The following is a 10927-nucleotide window of genomic DNA, read 5'->3' on the forward strand; positions in this document are numbered from 1 at the left end:
ACTTGATTTTTGGATTTTTTTCCAAAAAGTTAGACCACCACCCTTTTTAGTACACTTGTACTAACTTTTTTTCACGGTCGGGGCTTTGACACCACCCTTTTAGTACACTGTAATAACTTTTTTTCACGGTCGGGGCTTTGACACCACCCTTTTAGTACACTGTACTAACTTTTTTTCACGTTCGGGGCTTTGACACCACCCTTTTAGTACACTGTACTAACTTTCTTCCACAGCCGGAGCTTTGATACCACCCTTTTAGTACACTGTACTGGCTGTTTTTTCGATCAGATAAGTTTAGAAACCACCCCTTATAGTGCACTGTTCTAATTTCTTCTTGGCCAGATAAGTTTAATTGCGACCATATACAAAGGTTTTGAAGCATTTTGCTAAGAAAAGCAAGCTTTCCCTTCTTGTGACTTGATTTCTGGTTGTCTGGAAAGCTGTAGCAGTTTTTCTTTTTTGAAAAATAAAAATAAAAGACTTTTTAATAACACTGTACACAAACTGAAATGGAAAATCTTTTATCAAAAAGGTGCTTTCCTGGGGGGGGGGGGGCACTCCAGGTAAGTGACCTACTGGACATGCTGCTCTTAAGGGTAGGTTTTTTGGACTTTGGAAAGTGCACTGTAAGGGTTGATTTGTGAGCAAGTGGGAAAAAGTGCACTGTAAGGGTGTAAAATTTTATAAAATACCAAATTTTGAGGTAAAATTTGAGAAATTTCAAAAAATTACACTGTAAGGGTCGACTTTCAGCCAAATTTTTCCTGTACTGCAAGGGACCAGTTTTAGAGACCTGATTTTTGGCCGAACGTACGGTTGTTTTTACCCCCTCCCCCCGGTGATTTCACTTATATACAGATTTTTTCAATTAACATCAATCCAACAAGGTTTAAAAAACATAAAACAATAGAGCGGATTTATTTTTATAAAACTTGAAAGCTTCGATTCCAAGACAAATTCTTGTTGTTGCCATAATGTAGATAGGGCCTTAAAGAAAACGTAAACAAGATTGAACTTAAGGCTGGTCTCCATTTGCGCATGCTGCGACTCTGAAACAGATCCAATCAAGTAAACAGGAAACATTGGGAGAAAATCAGTGTACCAATTTGTATAGCTTAACCAGCCTTAACTTGAAGGTCTCTGACCAGCTTGGACCTGGCAAATTAGGGCAAATATACATGGGAATTCACTGGGTTTGTGTTTTTACCACTGAAATTAGTACAATGTACTAACTTCTCAGTGTGTATCAATTCAGAACACCACCCTTTTTAGTATAGTGTACTAACTTTTTCATTGTATTTTTCTCAGAGGACCACCCTTTTAGTACACTGTACTAACTTTTTCATTGTATTTTTCTCAGAGGACCACCCTTTTAGTACACTGTACTAACTCAATTTAACCTTAAAAAATATACCACTCCACCAGCTATGGGCCAGTACACTGACTCAATACCCCCCCTGGCTTCATATAAAATAAAATTTGCACTAAAATTTAGGACTTAAGGCTGAACATTCTAAATTCTTATTTTTTTTTGAATTGCAAAATACACCTCTTTCCCATTAGAATTCTGTGGACTTAAGGCTGTTTTCGGAAAGCGTGCATGCTGAAATAGGGGTTATGGTCTTAAGTCAATTTTTGAAAAAATGGACTTAAGTCTGTCTTGAATTGACACGGTGAAGTCAAATTAAATTGCAAATGGGCCTAAGTCCACACAACTTAAAGAGTTTAATTGAGCTTATCTTTATTTTACCGAGATTGTCTATTCTCTTTATCTTGAATCTAGGTGTATTTATATATAATATTTATTATTATTTATAAGGCTTTTTGTAATAGAGTATATACTCTATTACAAAAAGCCTTATATACATATTAACGAGGAGGGAACGTTTTGCGTTTTATTGAGCTAAGCTTGTCTGAAATATTCAGTTCGAAAAAAAAATGTTAACCCAGTTGCTTTCCGGAAACTAGAGTCTTTTTTTTTTGGCCCAAAGTGAAACAAAAAACTGAACTGTGGGACTAGAAAAAAATTCATTTATTCTCAATCCCAAACTGTATTTAAATCTTAAAGGTACACCACTGGCTAATGCCAATGTGGATCAAAAGTTTCATTTTTGAAACATCTTAGACCCCGTTTGTCGCTAAGATGTTAGTCAAAAGAAAGGGAAATGGTTTCGAAGAACCAAATATATACAAAAAGGTTTTTAAAATATCATTCAAATATTATGAAAACAAGTGATATTTAAATGTTTGATCTTTATAAAGTCCGATTTGACAATATATGTTCGATGGAAAACACCTGAATTTTTGTTTTTGTCGGTGTGCGCTTGACAGTAATTTTCTTTTCTTTTCTGGACCGTACTGGACACAATTTAGTGAGCGTGACCTCTACAGAATTGACAATTTTGCCTGTGCAGAACTCCAGTGTGATTTATAGGTAATTCTAATTTCCTGCTTGTTTTACTTGCATCCACTTTGCTCTATTTCACTCTCATCTCCAATATGGTTGTCAGCTCTGGGGCCTCACTGAAAACACCACATCTAAACCTATATTTATTCTTCAAAAGAAAGCCTTACGTCTCATGACTTTTAATTCCTTTCAATGTCCTTCTTTTCTCCACTCTTTTCTGATCTTAAAATTCTTAAAATCTTTGACCTAGTCAAATCTCTTAATATTTCATTTGTTCACAAATTCCTGAACAATAGATTACCCCAAGATCTTCTTAATTTTTTTTTAATTTGTTCAGCTTGAAGCTGAAGGTGACGATAATCAAGGTACCAGAGGAGCAAGATTGAAGCTCCTTTTTGTTCCTTCCTACAATACCATTACTTTTGGTAACAAATCTTTTTCTAAAATCTGCATAATACAATGGAATTATTCAGCGATCTTATCCAAATATTACTCTGAGCTCATCTGATTCTAGCTTTGTCAAATCTCTTGCCTTTACTCACTGTCTTGGGGAATACTGAGCACACCCCCTACCCACAGCTTATCCTTAATCTGTACCTAAACAAAAAATTTTCAAATTAATCTACTGAAATAATTTATGACGTATTTTACAATTGTTATTTACACTTAGGTGGCCGCATCTTTATGATTAGTCCAGGCTGTAAGGCGGTCTCGTTCCTTTTTATTTTGTGGATACAGCACCGTCTCATGTATTCTAAGTGTCCAAATGGTAAATAAATAGTTACTTACTTACTTACTTACAAATGAAACCACTGAAAATAAAAGCAAAATTTGCCAGCACCCCAAATATCATACCGTAACTTGGTCTAATAATGTTGACATCCCTCCTCTAATTCTGACACCCTTTTTATCAGCTAGCTGAAATTAATAGAAAGGTGGAAACTGTTTTTCTTGGCTTAGTGGTTACAGAGGAATAATCCTTTCTCAATCAGTGATTCAAGCTTTCATATTATTTCTATCTCTGAAGAAGGGTGTCGGAATTAGATGAGGGATGTCGACATTAGACCAACTTAGGCGGTCATCGAAAAAATGCTCTGTTCGTGTCGCAACGGGTGTTAAAAATGCATGGGTTTTTTTTTTCCCGGGTTTTTTTAATCACGCCAGTAACTCAGGGGCGGGTGGTAGAGGGGGGTGCCCAGTGCACGAACGGCAAACTTATTTTTTACTTTTCTCACTTACTTTTGGTTTTTACATAAATCTTTTTTGACCATCTCGTAAACAAGCTTGAAGTCCTTCTTTCAGTTTGTTTTCACTTTATTTGAAAGCTTCTTCTTGGAATAATAAGTCATTAAAGCGCGAGCGCTATTTGAACCCAGTCCGCGAACGAGGAACCAGTTCGCAAACAATCTTTTGAAAGAAAAATTAGAGCTCTGCTCGCAGGTAATACTTTAACTCTCTTCCAAGATGATACAGGGGTATTTGAACTTTTCAAAACCACGCGCTTTTTCACTAAAAAAGCATCTTTTTTATAAGAACTTTAGTGTTTCACTAACCTGTTTATTTTTGTAAATATTTTCTTGTCGTCCATTTTTTTGTTTTCCTTTTCAAGTTTTGCTCATCGAAAAGAGCGGCAATGTAGTGTCTTCTTTTTTTAATTGAGATCGCCAGCGCTTTCGAATGTTTTGACGTTGCAATGTTTTCATTTTGAATATGGTGTTCGGATCGTTCGCGGACTGGAACCTTTTTTATATCAACTACTGGTGATATTTCTATTGTATTGATTTTGAATTAAGGCGGTCATCGAAAAATTGTTCTATTCCCGTCAGCCACCCGCATCAAATTTTCCGCTGATTTTCCGGTGCGGATATGCGGAAAAAAATCTGGGAAAAGCAATGTGTTCTTTTTTAAAGTATAGCTTTTTTCTCAATTGCTCTGACAACCATCAAAAAATTGTTACCACCCGCCCCTGAGTTACTGGCGTGATTAAAAAAAACCAGGAATATTTCTGACCGCCCGTCCGCCCGCATGCATTTTTAACACCCGTTGCGACGCGAACAAAGCATTTTTTCGATGACCGCCTAATGAGCTAACATGTTTCAATGAAATTTTGTGTGATGGAAGATAAAAGGTTTTTAAAAGAGGAAAGTCATTTTCAGAACTCTTCTTGCGCAAATTTTCTTATAAAAAACATTTACTCTCGCGATCAGCCATATTTACAAAAATCCCGAATTTCCTGATTTTTTTTACTTGGCCTCGTTCAAAATCGGTTTGGTGTTGTTCTAGTGCTCCGTTTATTTTAATTTTTGGAGAGATTGCAAGGAATAGTTTGAGGATTCTGCTGCACAAAGGAAGTTCTATAGAAGTTTGTTTTTGGTTGTTTTTTTCAAGTTCAAAGACCCTCGTTCGTGCACTGGGGGCCGTTCGTGCACTGGCGAACTGACTCTAACGCGAGCAAAACAATTTTTCGATAGTCGTCAGAGCAATTGAGAAAAAAGCTATACTTTAAAAGAACAAATTGCTTTTCCCAGATTTTTTTCCGCATCTCCACACCAGGAAAATCAGCGGAAAATTTGATGCGGTCGGGTGGGGCAAATAGAACAATTTTTCGCTGACTGCCTTACTGGTTATCTTGCTTGATGATGATATGTATAGGAGTAAACAAACTCACTGCCACTGTGTAATGCAATTTAACAATTGCTGAACTCTGATGAAAAGAAAGTAGAAAATGTATACAACTTCTAACTTGCTTAATAAATTGGCTGACTTGTTTGTAAACATTAACATTTAAAATTTTCATGTCAACACCAACCCTCTTTTAAAAGTCTCATCACCAACAAACCACGTTGTCTGGTTGTTTTGTTTACATCGAATGCATTATGGCAGCCAAGTAGCGTATCTCTAGCAACCTTTCACCTGAGAATTATCACATAATTATTCTTAGACACTATAAGCGAAGCATATAACAGTGATATTCTCCAAATAAGTTCTGTCAGCGCGGCGAGGTATAGATAAAAAAGTCAGTGGTAAATCAGGTTATAAGATTCAAAATGGCGCGAAAATTTTTAGATGGTGATGTCTAAAAAAAAGAGAAAGAAAGTGTAAATTGGTGATGGATTTCTTACTCTGTGTGTGGTTATGTATCGGATTATATATCATACAGTCAGGAGTAATACCTTAAACAAGGCGTATACCTTGTTTAGGATGTACCTTAAACAAGGTATGTATATACCTTGTTTAAGGTAGGGGTGGTGGTACCTTGTTCAAGGTATTTTTTAAGATTTCCTCAAAAAACATCGATTTTAAATGTGTTAAGGAAAAAGGGCATGTTGAATTTTAGCACAAAGGAAAGAGGAGTCCTTGATTGACCAAGTAGTGAAAAAATACGACCCTCGACATGGCCCGAGAATTCTCGGGCCTCTTCGGGCCATATTCGGGCCGAGATAGATAGATAGATAGATAAATATATTTACCGGTTTATACTTTACTGTTGAATATATACAGGGTGACAGATAAAATATGTACATGTCTCTTTTGACGATGCAAATAAAATGTTAGCTCAAGTTATATGTACTAATAATACTATGTGCTGATAAAAATAAGTAAAGTAATATTTCCCTATAGTTTAGTAGTCAGTGAATGAGAAAACGGAAGGGAAACACACGAAGAATAGTTCAGAGAACCAGTGGACTCGGAGTAACCTAAGGTTTAGTATTCACAAGTGCAAACAAATGCAGAGGTAGCTATAAAGGGAGATGGTACTGTTCTGTTTCTAAAGACAAGGTATCAGAAGACGAAGATATGAAGAGAAAAGGAAGAAGGAAGGGGTGAGAAATCAGTCAGGCACATCCTGGCAAATGAACGGGGTATTTTTCACTTGCGACCATTGGCAAATGAACGGGGTCGAAAACGAAAGTGACGTAATAGCGCCGAATACCCACTTTAATTGAACCGGGTTAGAAATATTTTGCTTCATTTCAAAGAACTGCATAGATGAAATTTTTTTTCCATGGGTCAATTTTGTCTTCGAAGATTGAAGAAACTTAATGAAAAAATAAAGTTCCCAGTTTTTTCCTTCCTTTTTTCCCTTTTTCAGTTTGAAGTTCATTTTTATTCATTTTCACGCTTTTAGCCTGAGACGTCCTATCTCATTTACACTGGGTGACGAATACCCCATGCAAATGCTCACCCCGTTCATTTGCCAGGATGTGCCTGACTGGAAATGGAAAGAGAGAAAACCGAGGAAGAGAAAATGGGTTATTTATTGGAGGGGAGGGGAGGGGGGGGTGATAGGCCAGAATCAAGATTCAGCAAGTTTAGTTAATAGATAACGTTGTAGGTGTGACTTAAAGGTAGACTTAAAAATTGATTTAAAGTCTGCGATTTTTAGTTTAGTGTGGAGTTCATTCCAGTCCCTGGTGACTAGAGTTGCTACACTAAGGGATCCATATCTTACCGTCGTTGTTGTAGGGGGTTCAAGACGCAAAGAAGATTGACGTGATGCTTCCTGGTTAGGTGTTAATCTAAGAAAATCAAGACAAAAATAGTTAGGTATTGTCTTGTTGACAAAGTCAAACGCAAGGAGGCAATTTTTTACCTTAAGAAGTTTACTGATGGGTAGGATTGCAGATTTGATAAACAGAGGACGAGCAGATTGTCTTGGTTTCTTAAAGTGAATGGTTCTTAAAGCTTTATTTTGGAGAACTTCGAGTTTTTTCAAGAGATTTTTGTGTTATATAACCAAGAGTTTGAAGACAATAGCTGACATGGGACTCAAACAGTGCGTAGTAAATAGATATAAGGGGTTTAAAAATCAACAAAGTGTCTCAATTTCGACAGGAATCCTACTGTGGCGTGAAAGTTTCTTAGTTAGGAGTCTTGAAACCTGATAGTCCCATGAAAGGTGTTCATCAAGAATTATACCTAGATACTTAGCCTTTGTTGTGGGGAAGAGCTTCTGTCCACTAAGTCTAAAATTAAGTTTTTTTTGTGAAAAGAATTTCTAGACGATCGAAATAAAATAAGTTCAATTTTCGATGTATTCAAGCTGATTTTATTGTTTGCCTTAACCAGTGAACAAGGAGGGCAAGGTCACGATTAACTTTTCTGTTAAGCTGTTTAATTGATTCGTCGCAGCAGATCAGACTTGTATCGTCTGCAAAGTGAATGGCTGTTGAATTTTCAAGAGAAAGTTGGAGATCATTTATGTAGATTATAAAAAGTAAAGGACCCAAGACAGAGCCCTGAGGCACCCCATGTCCTTATCGGTATGTATTTTGAAGATGTATTTCTGATTTCCCCACACATTGCTTCTCGACCTGGATAGGTATGATTTGAGAATATTTAGGGCAGGCCCTTTTATTCCATAGTGTTCAAGTTTGCAAAGGAGGATATCGTGATCAACAGTGTCAAATGCTTTTTTTAAATCAATGAAAACCCCTGCAGCAATCTGTCCAGAGTCCAAAGCTTTTCTTACCAGTTCAGTGAGAGCAACTACAGCATGATTAGTACTGTGGCCTTTCCTAAAGCCGAATTGTTTAGATGAAAAAATATTATTATCTTCAAAGAAGCGAGAAAGTCTAAAATGTAGAAGTTTTTCAAAAATTTTATTTATATTAGAAAGTAAAGAAATAGGCCTGTAATTGCCAACATCAAGCTTAGAGTCTTTTTTGTGTAGAGGTTTGACTGTTGCTCTCTTCAAACAGTCTGGATAAACTCCTTCATGGATAGAAAAATTAAAAATGTGCGCAAGGACAGTGCTTGCTGTAGGAGCTATCATCTTTAGGAAAGAAGTTGAGATACTGGATGGGCCTGAAGCTTTAAGTCCGTCAAGTTCATTGATCAACTTAAGAACAGATTCAGGAGTAATCCTGTTGAGATAATAGAGTATAATTTCTGAACACCTAGATAATCTGAAAATGTTTTAGCAGTCCTAGGGATTTGTTGTTTTGTTTTCTCTGCAATAGACCCATAGAAATTGTTGAAAACTTCAGCCATGTCTTTGTCATTGTTAATATGTACATTGTCTTGAAGAATAAGTTTTGGGGAAGGATCTGTGGATGATTTTACACCTATTATTTCATTTACAGCCTTCCACTTTTTTTTGAGATCATTACTATGTTCAGAAAAAAAGGTTTTGTAATATAATTTTTTGCTAGCTCGCAGCAAGAGAGAGACCCTATCAATTCTTTTGGCCCGAACATGACCCGAGTCATTCAGGCCATGTTCGGGCCATGTCAGGAGATTCCATATTTAAATTGATTCAGCATGTCCAGTCAAACAAAATACACGTTTTTTTTTTTAAGAAACACACTTTTAAGAAACATGCACATGAGGCTCAGCAGAATGCCTAAAAACTAAGAAACATCTAAGAAACATGCTGAGGCTGAGAATGAGAAAATAAAATTTTATAATTCGGTTTTTCTTAAGAACCTTCCAATTCAGCCTTCCATGAGGCTGATTATGTCAAAAAGTTTAGAAACATGTAAGAAACATTTAAGGCTCAAAAGGTCGATTTCTAAAGAAACATTGAGGCTGCTTGGTAAAACTAGTTTCTTAAAAAAAACAAAACGTGTAGTACAAAATAAGATTTGTCTGTTTTGTTTATATCGCTCAAAAAAACTTCACGCTTCAAAAACCAGGACCAGTTTACTAGCAAATATTTCCACCCTAAGTATATTTATAACTATGTTTTCATACCAAATAAGACATTTTAATATTTATATGAATTTACAATATTCATATATTTTATAATATAATTAAGAGAAACCAAGTTTTTCTCAAATTAGAATATTAAAAAAATTCAGTCCTGAAATTACACGCCTGTTTGAATCATGTGCCAGCTCGGGCCATACTCGGGCTTTACGCAAATTCCAATAAAAAGTTTTGGCCCAAGAATTCTCGGGCCATGTAGAGGGTTGTGAAAAAATTATCAAAATCTACAGACGGAATCTTTTTTCATCTTGATTTTATCTTTGGAATTAGGTTTGGAACCATAAATTCAGGGGAAGAAGACAGGGAGCAAAGAAGAATAGTTAATAATACCTTAAACATGGTGTATACCTTGTTTAGGATGTACATTATTTAAGGTAGGGGTACATTGTTCAAGGTATTTTTTAAGATTTCTTGAAAAAACGTCGGGTACCATTTTAAATTGTTTTGTATTTTTTGTGTAAAGCTCTTTCTACACCCTTTAAAAGAGCCGATTTCGTTTCATGTATGATTGGGATCAATTTCGGCTGTGGAATTTTCTAAAAATCACCATGGGAATTCAGTTTCTCGTGCTCTTTCCAATGGTATAGACAAGAGAGTGCCCTTTTTCCTAGTTTGGAAAATATTCCCACTACTTCCTAAATAGGAAGTATCAAACAATAGAAATTTGGAATTCTTACTTGAACAAGGTATACGCCTTGTTTAAGGTATTACTCCTGACTGTCATATATCAGATTGGTTAGCTAGGAATTATTGGGTTATTATCAGTTAGGTTCAGGGTTGGAGCTCAAACTGTCCGAACTGTCTGACTATTGTTATTGATAGACCTTTTTTCAAAGAGGACGTCCTCCTGTTGAATAATTATGTAGTCCATTCATAAAAACAATGATAGAGCCATGCATAATTACTGTACCATGCATATTGTAATAATTAGGCATGGTTTTATCATTGTTTTTCTGCTGGACTACATAATTATTCAACAGGGTGGCCTCTTTGAAAAAAGGTCTATTGTGGTCTTTGTGATTTTCTCCCAGGGCCAGGGTATAATAGTAATACATCCCCAAATCCAGTCGGTCGTCAGTCGGTTGCACACACGTGTCTGATTTGGAAAAGTGTGTGTCAATGTTTGATCAAAGAAATAAGTCTTCACCAATGTCTAAACACTTTTGACTATATCTAAAGAATTAGTAAACCTTTTTCAGATCTGTTCTCTGTAAAAAGCTCTTACCAGTCACGGAAATCCTTGCATTTGCACGGGGTGTGCATTTTTTCCGACCCTGTGCAAATAACCTAGAACGTGTAAGGCAAAATGTGCGAAAATTAACAAAATGTCAACTTTAAAATGAAAAAGGCATAAAACAAAGACGAATGGCATTTTCATTTTCTCTTTAGAAGATTCTTTAGCCTTATTAGAAAATTTTTGTCTACGGTTTAAAATTTTGATCTGTGCATTTTTTTATAATCAAGAATAACATTTTTTCCACTCTGTGTAAATGCAACGGGTCGCAGTGATCGAGTGTATTTGCACAGGGTTTTTTCGTCACTTTTTTAACATAACTCCTGTTCTAAACAAGCTATGAAGCTGAAAATTTGTACAGGTAAGTTTTATAACCCAAGGATTCCAATGAATCATTGAGAGCAAAGTAATAGAGAACTTTAATCTGATTTTTTGCCCAGAGCAAGATTATTGTCAGGATAAAGAAAAAAAAATTTATTCAAAACTTTTAGTCCCACCGTTTTTTGGGAAAAATGGACCGCCCAGTCCCAATTTTTGAAATTTAGCTGTAACTTTTGAACCATTCATTTTTGGGT

This window comes from Clytia hemisphaerica, unplaced genomic scaffold, assembly GCF_902728285.1.
Source record: "Clytia hemisphaerica strain Z4C2 unplaced genomic scaffold, Clytia hemisphaerica genome assembly, whole genome shotgun sequence".
Classification (NCBI taxonomy): Eukaryota; Metazoa; Cnidaria; class Hydrozoa; order Leptothecata; family Clytiidae; genus Clytia; species Clytia hemisphaerica.